This window comes from Ixodes scapularis, unplaced genomic scaffold (assembly GCF_016920785.2).
Source record: "Ixodes scapularis isolate PalLabHiFi unplaced genomic scaffold, ASM1692078v2 PGA_scaffold3__209_contigs__length_174095766, whole genome shotgun sequence".
Taxonomy (NCBI): domain Eukaryota; kingdom Metazoa; phylum Arthropoda; class Arachnida; order Ixodida; family Ixodidae; genus Ixodes; species Ixodes scapularis.
This window is the reverse complement of record NW_024609868.1, coordinates 19,717,617-19,732,216: the sequence shown is the minus strand read 5'-3', so window position 1 is coordinate 19,732,216 and position 14,600 is coordinate 19,717,617. Positions and strand designations below refer to the sequence as shown.

At 46.2% G+C, this 14,600-nt stretch overlaps 1 pseudogene; it reads right to left on the bottom strand.

Annotated features, from left to right (window-relative positions):
* Positions 1-11,737: 11,737 nt before the first annotated feature.
* Positions 11,738-12,251, bottom strand: LOC115320551 (annotated as a pseudogene).
* Between the last annotated feature and the right edge of the window lie 2,349 nt (positions 12,252-14,600).

Below are 14,600 nucleotides of genomic sequence, written 5' to 3'. Positions count from 1 at the left end.
GAGGTGATCGACATTTGGTGGGGTTTTTTCTCTACAGAAGTTACACTCTGGTGGTTTCGGTATGAATTCCGGGTCTTGTGTCAACTTTTCTTGCGTCTCCAATTTCTTGAGGAGGTGCGGGGTTATAGCACTTCCTGTCCTTACCTTTCTCAAGAGAACTGTTTGGTATCTTTTGAGTCCAGAAGGGATGGGGCCCTGTTCTTCGGGATGCCTGTTTCGTAGTTGCTGCTGTAGTTGTTTCTTTGCCTTATTTATGGTAGCTATAGGATCGTATTCTTTACTCAAACTTTTTAATACAGTAGAGTGCGGGTGATCTCGTTGAGATTGGCCTGGTCTGTCGGAAAAGAGGGAACGACTATACTCTTTCGCGACTTTGTTGGCAATCTCATTTCCAACGTAGGAGTATCGTTGAATTCTTCTTGTTCAGTGTTGTTATTGCCACCTTTAGGATTTTTCGTATTGTGGCCTTACCGCATGGTGTACCTTATATACTATAATGACATCTTGTGAATCGGTAAAAACGGTTATTCTTTTCTTTTATACTGCATTCCTGCTTGCGCGTTCTACTGCAGCCAAGACTGCTTGCGCTTCGACTTCTTCCTGGGTGTCTGCGGCTGTTGGGTATGTCCATGTTTCTATCTGTAGGAGGTGAAAAGCTATCGTTGCGTTATTGTTGCTGACCGCCGCGCCCGTATAATATATCGCTACATCGGGGTTATTGCGGATGAGCTCAATTTCGTCGTTGTGTTTTTTTGGGCTATTTTCTTCTTCTTTCCTGGTGATCAGGACCCATGCTCTTGGGAATGGGCGTGCCTGGAACTACCATTATCCGTTCCCACGGTGGTATCTGTTCCGGAAAGTCATCCAGTTCGCTCGAGTCTTGATTTAAAAGATTCATGATACGTCGCCCTTCTTTTGTATTGAGCATCTTAATTTTTGGCATTTCTTCCTATGTCGCTCGTAATTCCTCAAAACTTGGGAAAAGGACCCATTTGTGTCATTCTTAACAGCTTAACCGCTTAACAAAATAAGAGGACTCCACTGTACGGTATATGCGGACGACATAACAATGTGGACAAACAGAGGCCACTCGAAACGCCAGCAAGAAATCCGGCAAGAGGGATTAAACACGATCGATGTGTATCTCAAATCGATTGGACTTAAACCTTCGCTAGAAAAGACCCAGCATATGATTTTCGGCTATAAGGCACCTGCAAACGTGGAACTAAAATTTAACGGCAAAGCCATCGAAAAGATAGATGATCACAAAATACTGGGAATAACAGCCAATGTTAGGAACGACCCAACTAAATGGATGCAAAGAATGACCAAAACGTGTAAACAAGGAACATCGCTAATCAGAAGAATCGCAAACAGACTTGGAGGGGCGGGAGAAAAAGTGGCCCGAACACTGACTCAAACAGTGCTCATCTCCAAAATTATGTATGGGCTAAGATTTTACAAGATCGACAAAAAGAACATGGAGAAACTATAAAGTTTACTAAACGATGCGAGACGGTGCATTGCAGGATTACCGCGAAACGTCAAGATAGAAGAATTACACAAAATGTGAAAATTAGAGTGGAAAAGCTGGGAAGGTTGCCGCCGTCGGTCATAGATGGCGGTAGCTGTCCAGAGTTTTGTGTCGAGATTTATTTGTCTACGGACATGAAACTGGGGAAACTAGCCCTTAACAGCTCCGCTGTAAAAAGGCACGAAGAATGAAACCAATAAATGATGATTTGTCCACGCCTTGATGGTCCACAATAGCGAGGCGATGCACACAATACAGTATGAACTTCTGTGGGATCGAAACCGGGACAACGGAATGCAAGCCTGGCGCGATAACCGCAGCACCACACCGCAGAGAGCTTGAAGACCGTAAAAACCTTGCTTAAGACTCTGAGTATGGTCGCTCGGTGCGGCACATGGAGGTAAGTCATGCAAAATGCGCTCAGGAACTTTTCTGGAAGGTACTGCCATTTTTCTAACTTGCTAAAGGAATCGCGTATAGTCCTGGCTCCCTTTTTAATGAGCCTCAAATAATTTAATATCGCGAAGTGCGTCCCTCTTGCGAGATTTTCCATGCAAACTGAGCATAAAATTCAATCGCGCTGGGAACCACCTTCCACTATTTTCTCGGCTTTCTTTTTGTGTTGAGGCGATGTAAATGCCCTCAAGGACTCATATCTCGAGGCGCTTTGAAAACTGTGCCGTAATTTTTATTTTGTGGCTGGAAAACGAATTTTCTCATTGAAAGTTTTAGATGGTACCGGCGTCTGGAGATGGGTGGCGCCAGTGGTCGATGTCCTTGAAAACTGGGAATCCAGAAGAGGTGCAGGCCGAGATTCGCGTTTCCGGATGCTGCGGGCTATTTGTGCCGCCGATGACACTTATTTGCCGTATAGGTCGCAGGGGTCGACTGTCTATCTGTGTTTTACGAAAGAGAAAGAGGAAGAGAGAGAGAGAGATCACAGATGTTGCATTTAGAGAAAGATAGACTGCCGATCTGATTGCACTACGAAATTATTCTTATTAAAAACATCATGAAATGAACTTTCGGCTGGGATAAATTAGAGCCTTATTAACCGCATATCCTTTAGCGCGCCAAAACAAAACTAGTACACGAGCGTAAAAAGCCTAAAGTAGAGTGAACTAGAAGGAAAGAGTGGGACGAACTACAGGCTCCGCTCATGCTTTCAGTTGTACTTCAAAATGTGGAAAGCGATCAGGTGGAACCAAGCCACTTCGATCCTTCGCTGCGATCGAGCAACGACACAGGTCAAGGTCATATGGTCAATATAGCCCCTTAGGGGCTATATTGTATTTTTTATCAGTTTTACGTCTGAGGTAACGTCAAAGCACCCCGACACGACGATGTTACGACGTCATCGCCGACGACGTTACGCGACTCCAAGATAGTGTCGTAAGGCCGTCGTGACATCGCGTTGCGTCGAGGACGACGCCGTTTGGCGACATCAAGTCGCCCTTGTAACGCGGTCGTGACGTCGCGTTGAGGACGACGCCGTTACGCGACATCAATTCGCCGGTGTGACGTGATTATGACGTCGCGCGCCACATCGAGGACAATGTGGACGTGGTCGCCGATGCCGACGTCGACGTCGACGCCCCACGCAACGTCAGACATCGCTATGACATCACGTTAACGTCGTCCTGACGTCACCGTGAGCGTCAACGTCACGACGAAGCCTTGACGGCGTGTAACGTCGTCGCCTTAGCCAGCATCAATGTCGACGCGCAGTCACGACGAAGTCTTGACGTCGTTTAATGTCGTCGACGATGACGTCAACGTCGTGAAGCTGCCGGGACATCTACGTGACGTTGAGTGGCGTCATGTCGACAACGACGTCAACGAATTGGCACCAAGCGTCCTTATGACGTTGGATTGACAAGGACGCCGTCATCTTGACGTCCCGTCACGTTGTCGTCGCCGTCATCAACGTCAACGTTGACACCGTCGTTGTTGTCAACAAACTATGACGTCAGAACGCAGTCTTGATGTCGTGTAACGCACGTTGTCAACGTCCATGACAATGTTGACGTCAAGGCGTGGTCCTGATGTCGCATGGCGTTGTGACGACAAGTCAGGTCGCGGTGACTTTATGTACGTGACATCTGATGTCTAGGTTGTATAAAAAATATAGTCCGGCGTTCGTTTCTATGACCTTGACCAGTGTGCCGGTCGAGCTTGGCGTTGGAACGAAACGCGTTTTTCATAAAGAACGGCTAATCCGAACCACTTCGCTCCTAGCGCCCGAGAGTGTACTACGAGCGAAGTGGGTTTTTTTTTTTTTTTTTTTTTTCATATGGTGGCCCCACTCGTTCTTTCTAGTACACTCTACCTAAAGCCTGCTTTTCGGTACGAATATTTGAAAATATAGCAAGCTATTTCGTACTTCCTTTGCTTCGAAAGCTTTCCTTCGGATATATATATATATATATATATATCGTACAAAAAAAGGTATTATACTAACGAGTTATGGGATTCCGAGATAAATCAGGAAGTTAGGGCATTTGCTTTTTTTTTATTTTCCAAATTGGCCATTTTCCTAGTATTCTGACAAAGGCAATGACCATACAGAATGCATTGTGTTGCTTGTCCGTGATGTTGCACCGACGAACTTGGTTCGCATTTCGCACCTAGAAGCCGCAAATAATATAGACATTCAGCAAACCGTGAGCGTGTTCCGCGTACCGCACTACTGGAGTCTTTTAAGCACGCTCAAATGCATGCTTCAAAGGCTCCGGTATTGTGGTACGCGGAACATGCTGGGGGCGCAAGTTCCATGCCAAACGGTGACACATCAATCGTGAGACGCACCTCCGTAGCAGAAGTGCGTTACAAAAAGTGGCTAGGAGTAAATCATATAATAAAGTTTCTGCTAAAAAGAAATATATATATATTTTTTTTTCATTTATCACACATTGGAGCGATTTTAACTGTCAGCTTTGCAACGCCGCCGCTGTCGACTCGTGATGCATCAAGGGAACTTTAGTGTGCAATGATGTTTAAATACGGAAGTATCCGGCATGACATAATGTCCAGCAAAGCCGGAGAAGAACTCAATCCCAGACTGCCTTGCGCACCGACGTGCTCTCAGCCAACCTCCCATCGTCTGCTCGCAGCTCGGTCGACTACGTTAGGCTACATCTGCTCCGTTTGCTCGCTGTGGCGGCTGGCTTTCGATACGATTGGCGCGCCGAAAAAAGTTTCGATGCGAACCCGCATTGTCATCATGGCGGAGGGAAACGAACAGCTATACTGGAAGCAGGGCTTGTACGGCTTTCTCAACCTGCGGTGCCATTCTCAACCTGCAGTGCCATTGTCACGCTCGCTTTCCAGAGTCGCGCTATGACGACTCGCTCTAGACGATAGCTCCCAGTGTGGTGTTGAGAACGTCCGCTACGCTTCGACTTCTTCCTGGTCAGGAAAGTGTTGGGTTCAAAGTCGCACCGCCATAAAAAAAAAAAAAGAAAATGGGTCGAACAACCGCGTTGTTACGGCAATGCCATGGCAACGCGGATGTTTGGCCCATATTTTCATGGCGGCATCCGCTGAGTTTCCTAACCAAGATGAAAATTACCCTAGACTGCGGTAAACGATGAAAAAAAATTAGTAAAAAGAAAAAAAAAGAAAAAAAAAGAAAAAAAGAAAAAAAGAAAAGACAGCAATAGGATCGTCTTATTAGCCGAGAGACTGAGAGGACATTTCGTGACCACGCCTACTTCCGTTACACTTCGCTCCATGTAACGCCACCTCCTACCGATTATAAACTCCTTGTATACGTTGCTCGTACTTGACGTCATCGGCTCGTGTTGGTCATCGATTCTGCTCATTATTGCCGAGAAAAACCAATTCGATGGCGCGAAATGCTCGCTGCAAAAGGCATCCACTCAACAACGACGCCATCACAATGGCGGCTGGATTGACGCCAGTGCGAGCCATGTACCGGTGATGCCAGCGGAATCGACGGCACCTAACGGATAGAACAGAAAGCGGTGGCAGCAGGTTCGATCGCCAGCCATCTCGAGCGAGTCAGATAGTCGCAGCGTCTGGTGGCCTAAAGACGAAGCCGTGAAACTAGGTTGAATAAGCTATCGATGAGAATCGCCGATGTTGTTTTCTGAACTCGCGAAAACTGCGCAGTGGATCTGCGCGAGCAAAGCAGGAGACGTCACGACATGCCTCGGGCACTGTCCCCTGCCACCTGTTGTTTGTACTTAAGGCGGCGTCAGACGTGCCTCGAAAGGTTAGGTGAGATCGGGAATAACCGTAGCCTTACAACGTTGTTCTCCGAAAAGGCAAACGGAGCTTGTCACTCGGTTGCAGTTCAAGTTACATTTTCTTTCTATCTCCCTTTCTCTTTCTCTCTCTCTCTTTTTTTTTCGCGTTCCCTCTTTCTAGGCTGCGGAAACCTCCAGAAACCAACTATACGCGTCAGTCTAGGTCCAGAAACATCCGTAACAATGTCGTCCTAAAGATAGATTGGCGCGCATGTCGCTCGAAACGGGGCTCATGCGACGAAACGACGCGAAACAAGTGAATACGTCACACGACATTTGGGGACAACTTTCTGTGACTATGCAGGTACGAAATGCGTGCGCACGTCGTCTTTAAAAGCAGTGAACGCGCACTCCTCTTCTCGTCATAACTGCCTCAGAAAGTTGTCCACGAGTATATGCCCCTGAAAACGACCAAGCCAAGCCTTTTCAAGCCTATCTAAGCGAAGTTCGGACTTAGCACACGCGGGAAACATTTGCATCGAATTGCACAGCGCTGCGATTTTCCAGCAATATTTATACAGGTGAGTGTCCCGGTTAAACAAGAAATAATTTAATTACGTTAAACATATCGGCAAAGAGACCCAACTAGGTAGGGGAAGGGGGGGGGGGGGGGTGCTTTGCCCGGCTTGTTTGCCACACAGCTCGGTGTTTAGCCATCACAATGTCCGTGGACTGCATTAATACGCCAACATCCTCGATCGAGCGCTAGGCACAAATGGACAATGATGCTGTATCATCGTTCAGCTGTGCATCGTATTTAATCGATGTTTTACTAATTGAACGCGAGGACCGGCCGAGTGCTGAAGTAGTATTCGGTCACGTCAGCAGAACGCTACATCGGAAACAAACACATAACTTATGTTTGATGTCCGAACCGATGAAGTGTACCTCAGGGGTTGTTATAGTTCGGTCTCCTGCCAAATACCGCGTGTTGACTAACGCTCCGACACCTCTTTGGACGGTCCGCATCAATGGGGTTCTTAACGTATCGTGCTAGAATTTACTACAGAGCTGTCAGAAAGTTGAAGTAGCTTTCACTAAAATTGTGGAGAGACTGGTTAACCTGAGCAAATAAAAAAAAAGAACCTGTTTTTTTTAAACATTACATGTACGCTTAAATAATATTTCGTGTCACTGTGGCGTTTACTTGGGTCAAATAAGGCGAAGAATAGGTAAGCCAATCGTATTTTCTTTCAAATTCACCAACTTTTCGGTCGTAATAAACACCAGAATAGCCCAAAATTACGTTTTGATGATTCCAAAAGAGAGAAAAAAAAAGCTTAGCGATAATTTTTGTATAGCCAAAACCAGATTTTATTTACTTTATTTTGACTCCTGAAGTTTGATGTATTCATACTCTCAAATAACGAATGCACCACCTTCGGGCACCTCTGTAATGAATCCCAGTGCGACACGTTGAGACACCGAGTTTTGCGGACCGTCCAAAGTGGGATCGAAGCGTATATCTGTACACGCAGTATAGACCAACTCAACTCACTGACATCACGCCCCTTCGGTGGCGCTGCTGTCGATACTGCGCATGCGCAAATGATTCACTCCTCCCGAATTCGGTTTCTGCGGAAGCGCAGTGCCCACACTTGGTGTGGGCAAAGCGGGCTTGTTTGTAAACACTGTTTTAGTGTTTACAAACTAGTTACTTTTTGAGGGGATCACTCCCTCAAAAAGTAACTAAGTAAGTTACTCGTTACCGATTCTCAAAAGGAACGCGTTACTATACTTCAAAATAATGAGTTACTTTTCACGTTACTTTGACGACCAAATACACAACTGTCCTTGTGTCATGGTTTACTGTTTTTCTTTTAGTAGTCGTTACACTTAAGCAATAGCTAGTTGCCTCTCGAAGATTTCATGAGTTACATTTCCCGCTTCCTTGAAAATACATCTCCGGCGACGCTGATGACTCGTTCTACCGATGCGCTCGAAGGAACGGCAGTGTTGTACTACAGGGCCCTAATCTGGTTACTTGGTGAAAAGTCGGCGAGAAATTCAATGGCCATGATTGGCCGTCGCCAAGGTCAAGTGCGGCGTTGGCCAATCAAGGCCGCCAGATTTCTCGCCGACGTTTTCGCCAAGTGTCCAGCTTAGGGCCCCAGGAAGAGCTGGCGAATATTTGGGAACTGCATGCGCCTTCATTGAGGACAGCGGGTTCTGTGCCTCCCGTGTTCGCAACCTCCGGGCTATATTGCGTCCATACCCGGTTCTAGAAGGTTCAACCAACGAACCTTATTGTGTTCGCTGGGTGAAGGGCATTCCCACCTGTAGAGTTCAGTACAGCGACGTTAATCGCTGAACACATCAGTCGAACTGTTTGACTGACATGTTCAGCGATATACGTTGCTGTACTGTCGTACTGTTTAGTTGTTTTTTCGGGTTGGCTGCCTACCGTTTTCGCAATAGACTTATACTGAGTTCAGAATAAAAACAACACCGTTTAAGCGGTATTGTTCTCGTAGCTCCTCAAAAGTAACGAGAAACCGCTACTTGTTACTTGCCCTTAAAAGTAACTAAACACGTTACTTGTTCCTTTTCTAAAAAAACAGTAACTAAATACGTTACCCGTTACCGAAAATAGTAACGAGGTAGAAGTAACTTGTTACTTGTAACGCATTACGTACAAGTCTGAGCGCACACAATGGGAGTGTTTCGACGCAAGTAAGTCTGTTCAGCTTCATAAAATCTCTAAGTTTGTAGCCGGGACCTCAAGCCGACGCTACAATCCGACGGAGTCAATCAAACAGCGCCAAAAGTGCCTCGTCATCGTGTTCTCATCGCCTGTGTCCGTCTGCCATCACTGATTAAACGAATCGCGCACAGTTTGATTGGTTTAACCTGTGTATAGCAGACGCACAAAGACGACGAGCACCGCGACGGCACGCTTTTTGGCACTGCTCCATTGGCACCATCGGATCCTATGCGGAGCGCAAGTCCGTCGTCTGCTGCTTGCGCAGGAGTTGCGGTGACGTCAGAACGACGCCGAACTCTGATTGGCTTTGACCGAAAGGATAGCGGGTAGACCTCGATGCTATAGACCTTAGCATCGCTGGTTACCCGGGCGAAAAATGCTGAGTCACTGATCTGTGGACGCATGCGCAGCGTACGATATATCGTGCAGCAGATCACCAGGGCATGTTCGAAAGGCGTTCCACAGTCCACCAGACAAAGATGGCAGCTCGTAGAAGGCGATTTTCGTAAAAGTCTGGCCCCAAGCGGGAGTGATGGGTGCGCTGCAATCGCTCGACCCTGACGTAAAATGGGGGATCATGTGATAAGGACAGTTATTCCGCTTTGCTTTGATCGGTGTCTTCTAAAACCGTTCGGTCGTTACTTTCGCATTTGTTTCTGTGTTTGAAGCCCGATCAGTACGCGCGTGGATCGTCTTCGGCAGCTGCCGTGCGCAGGGAAAAATGGTAAAGTACTGCTCGGTGCCGCAACTACGCAGTTACGCGACCGACCTAAACATCAGCTTCCACATCTACCCCAAGGAGAAGCAGCTGCGCACGGAGTGACTTGTGAAACTGAGAATGGTCAAATTGAACTCTAAGAGTTCAACAGTGTGCAGCAAGCACTTTCGAGATGAAGACTTCGTGTATGCGGTTGGAGCGAAGATGTTCGGTAAGTGCTCTGAAGTTATTTTAGTGAACCTCCACAAGGGGGGGGGGGGGGGGGGGATTTTGTTGGCGCCCGTCAGAGATTGACCCTCTTTCGCATTTTGCTCGTAAGGTACAGACACAGACAGTTTTCGCAGAGAGTGATATCACGCATGCGTGCATCTTAAGTGCTTAACACTCGCTAGTTTTCCTGGGTCACGACGCCCCAAAGCCACGCGAGCGAACTGAGCAAAGCTGGCAATCAGACGGCCGAGATCGACGCATGCTCACGCTCCGTCGTGATTGTTTTTTGTTTTGTTTTTTTCTCGTCAGGCTCAAAAAACAGGAAACTCGACCCAGGAACCGTGCCGTCCCAGAATCTGCCCTTACGGCAACTGTACAAGCCCCCGTATAGCTGCGACAGCCCCTGAAGCTGCGGGCAAGTGTGGACACATGCAAACCTCGCAGTGAGTGCTCTCATTTGTAGGGAACAGTTGTGGTATCAGTGGATGTTGTGTGATAACCAAGTTTCAAATATTTGGCTCCTGCATACCTGTTTACTTTTTTATGCAGTCATCACAAGATAGAACATAGTCGTGTCTATTTTAGTTCCAGTGCTGAGCTGTATTTTAGAGTATTTTTTCACATGGAATCAACAGCCAAGGATGACCTGCCGGCAGCAGTTACCTTGGCAGATCTGAACTCTGAGGAAGCCAGCCCTAGCGAGGGTTCGGTTGAGCTTGGCCTACCAAACCAGGATGCCGATGCTTCAGATCCCATTGGTGAGGAGAAAGTAGACATATCACGCCCAGTGTGAGAGTCATGTCAGCATAATTCTAGTTGACACCAGAGTTGTTTCTTAATGTTTCAGGGCTTCAAGCTAAACTTCACAGCATAAAGAAAGACGTTGAGAGTCAAGCCGACACCCTACAGCTTGAGAAAGATCAAGTACTCGGGATTGCACGGGTTAAAAACGAACCGGCTCTTGTATTAACAACCTGTGTACTCTGTTTTTAGTTTTTCTACAACATCTGGCGACCTGTATGGGGAGTCTCGAATGTTGAACCGGAGGAAGGACTTCAGAATCAGTAGCGATGACGCAGTATTGCTAATGATGATGAAGCTCTATCACAATCTGACATTTTCTCTTCTTGGTGTATTGTTTGGTGTCCAGGACGACAGGTTCCAGTGTATTCGGGGCGTCGGTACCGGTCCTGGCAGCAGTGCTCAGGCACGCCGTTTTCTGGCTCGAAAAGGAGGCTGTGCTCCAGTCCCTGATCACAGGGACTGTCGCATGGTGCTCGACAATACAAAAATTCCTCTGCAAAAAAAAAAAAAAAAAAAAAAAAAAAAAAAACACGGAGTCTTAGCTGCTTATCTACAGCCACTACAAGGGAACTCACACTGCAAAGGTGCTTGTGTGCGAGACGCCAGGTGGCTTAATTAGCTATGTGAGTCCGGCATACTGTGGCAGATGCTCAGACACGCGTATCATAAAGAAGAGCGGGCTTCTGGAGAAATGCCTACCCTTTATCGACAGCGTAATGGTTGACAAAAGGTTTTTATTTGACGAGCTGTGCTGCGCGAACACAAGGTAAAGTTGGTTCGACCATCATTTCTCCGTAAAAACACACAGCTGAGCAAATCGGACGCCACAAGCAACGAGCATCGCAGCCGCACGCGTTCATGTCGCTCGTGCAATTCAGCGAATGAAGTTGTTCCGAATCTTCCGGAACTATTTCAGCGCAGACCTCCTTCCAAAAATCGATGATGTTGCCATCATTCCAGGTCTCGTAAACCTCTCAAAGCCCTTGTTCAGCAACGACAATTTTTTAAGCGGTTAGTACGTTGCTGGACAGGGCATGATAGCCTTTGTTTAGCTGCCTGTAGTAATGTTTCAGTTAATCTAAAGATCACTTATGGGGCGGTTTAAACACGGCACCCCACTGTCACTTGTGAACAATGAGTGTTCATTGTAGCGGGGTAGAAAGAAAGAAGTATTGTTCGGTCGCAAACTGTCACTAGCCAAGAATCTCCTAGTTCACTTCGCGCGAGGTACTCTTTTCCCGTGCCACATTGGAGATAGGTTGACAAAACACAGAAATGAGTCCATAGCATTTACAGATCGTGCGTTTAGAGCCACAAGCTTTGCCATTCAACACCCCTGTAAGATATGTTGCCATGCCACCTTAGTTTTGCAAATTCGATGTCTTGCATCCCGTAATAAATGAATGTATCACCACTTGCTTGTTGCCATGTTTTGTTTATTCGCTGGCTTCAAATGCATATGCAATGTTTATTGCACTAGCCCTTTTTGGGGCCCACTACCACGAGTATGAACGTGCCAGCCTCATCAGTGTGTTAGAAATGTACTTGTTATACAGGGTGTGTACAACAGCCGAACATTTCAGAAAATGTCCAGCATCAAATGACACCGTAAGCGCCCTTCAGTCGTCTGAAGTCTTGTACACGAAAAAATCGCACACTGGAATATTGGTTATCCCCATCTGGACTTGAATCTGGGTGCAGAACAGGGGCGTCGGCTTGTCCTTTGAGAAGGCATTCTTCACCACATTAAGGCACTTCATTTCCAAGATTCGCTTTTCGCCCTCGCAGCATGCGCAGGTGAAAGTCAAAGCCCATCCACGGTATACAACCCATCACAGGAAACGCATTCCAAATCGAAAGACCCCTTTCCTCCACAGTGGACGTGTGGTCCCTCGACTTCACAACTGAGACATACTTGACCCACGCAGTACCTTCCATGCTCAGCCCGCGCCGCATTGCGGCAGACTGGTATGTGCTCGTGCGGAGCACCGCCTTCAGCAAAGGCCCCATGTAGTGCGGCACTGGTGCCTTTGTTTTGAAAGAATGGCAAAGTTGCCATGCCTATCCTCTGGCGCAACTCCTCGGACAGCGACTGTCCCCTCGTCCTCTCCTGCTCCTTCTCTGCAGAGATATCTGCAGAGAAGGTAGCCCTCATCTTCTCCACAAAGGCATCGAAGCTGGGAGCAGCGGTCGTGGCGATCAGCCGCGCAAGTGTGGGCAGTCCGGGGACAGGGGTCTCCTCAGCTGCGGTGGGGGTGGTTGATATCTCTGCAAACACGCAAATAAACATAAAATATTGATGCATGAAACACTATGGAGGTGATAGAAAAGAAATTGATGTTTGAAATGTAAAAATTAGATGCTAGGGAGCAGTTCTATGTACTAAACACTCGAAACGCGGGGACTAATTATGACTTCAGTCTCATTTCTGCCGTAGTGAGAACGTTGAATGAGCCTGGTACTCATATGTGAGTTAATGCATACGGGGGCTGTTAAAAAAGTATTCGACCTTAATTTGTTCTGCAGAAACAAATGAAGCGCGGACAACATCTTCTGGCCCATGCGAAAATGGTCTATGGACGTCTATGGAAAATCCTATGGTGAGCTATCACCTCCTATGGCCCTCTATGGTCACTATGGTCAGCCATAAGAAACTATAAAACACGCTATAGCCACCTATAGAAAAATCTATGTTTTCAGAGCTATAGCATCTCGACCATTCCGATTTTTATAGCTGGCTATAGAATAATTTATGGCTATGCAGCTATAGACTCGCGACTATTTAATACTCTTTTTCGAGCTATAGAAAAATGTATGTCCTTAATGCTATAGATTCGCGCTTATTGAACGTGCTTTAGCAGGCTATTGAGTAATTAATGTACGTTCCTACATCTATAGACTCGCGCCTATAGATGTAGGGGCCCAAATCAAGCTACAGGAATATTTGCATAATCTATTTTGACAGAAGAAAGAAAAACAGCAATGCTGCACACGAACAACTGTCATTGGCCTTTAGATGATCTGTTAAAAGTTTATGAAATTAAATGTTATCCACAAGCTTTAATATTCGTCGCATGAAAATTCCGACATCGCAGAAAAGTTACAAAAACCAATGCTTCAAAAACATAAAAAAAGGAGAGTCTGATGCACGGAATCGAACCCGCGACTAACGACTCGGGAAGTGAGCACATTACCACTGGGCCACGAGAAATTTTTTTTTATTGCATGGAAGCCTAGACATGGGTTACAGATGCAGTTTTAAAACGAGTGTGCACTGAAACTATACAAGCCTATTCAGATAAATTTGCACCAACACTTCTACAGTTTAGACAAATTTGCATAGCTCCTTGGGTACGCAGTGCTGACTCGGCTGTATCAGAAATCAGGAAACAAAAGACACTTTTCAACTCGCCAATACTATTTTGGCTTTTCCCCGAGTTCATCAAGGACACTTTTTACGTGGTTGCATGTTTCGATAAAATTTGATTTGGTAGTCCTGGGGGTGGTTCAGCGTTTCTGTCTATCATGCGAGTCTTCCAGAGACTCTGCATACCGTGCAAAATTTAGGAAAAACAATCGGGGGAAATGTTTATAAATCTTCCACAGGAAGAAAACGAATAGAGTATACGCTGATATACTTGTCTTTTTTTATATTCTTTTGAAATACATCCCAGAAAAGGTATGCATCTGTACGAAAAAATAAAGCAATGCTCAATAGTCTCTGACGTGTTGCATAAACGTCAGTTGACCGACCACGGTACAAAAATGATTTTGTCACGTAGCCATGGTTTTACGGGAAATGCGTTAGTATGAAGCTTAAAATTTTTTTTTTTTTTTGCAGTTGGGGAAACACGCATTCTGCAAACTCGTTTTAAAACATGTTGTTTTGTATTATTTTAATATTGGCTGCGGTATAAATGGTGTCGAAATAGCGAATTTGTTAGGTTATGGTAGAGCTCCTTTTTGGAAACAGTAGAGAAATAATAAAAAAAAATCGCACTTACAAAAACTAAAAATCTTCCACAACTTCTTTAAGAAAGCAATAAGTTCGAGGCATTGCCACGTGGACGAATGAAAAAACGAAGTCAGGGAAGAAATCCATCAAGTGAGTTTGGAGGAAGGTCCTAATGAACAGGTGGGAAGACGTTCTGAGGAACATGAAACGTGAAACAATCTTCCGTACAAATAGGTGGGTTAAGCCTAGTCCTCCCGTTTCTATAGACCGAAACAGATTGTCACGCCGCATTGGCTGTCATGAAGAGGCCCATATGAAGGTCGCAAATATCCCATGAAAATGTTGAAGGTGTCCCCGGGAACAGTGAATAACCTGTAGCACGTACCACAGTTTGGCGACTTAGG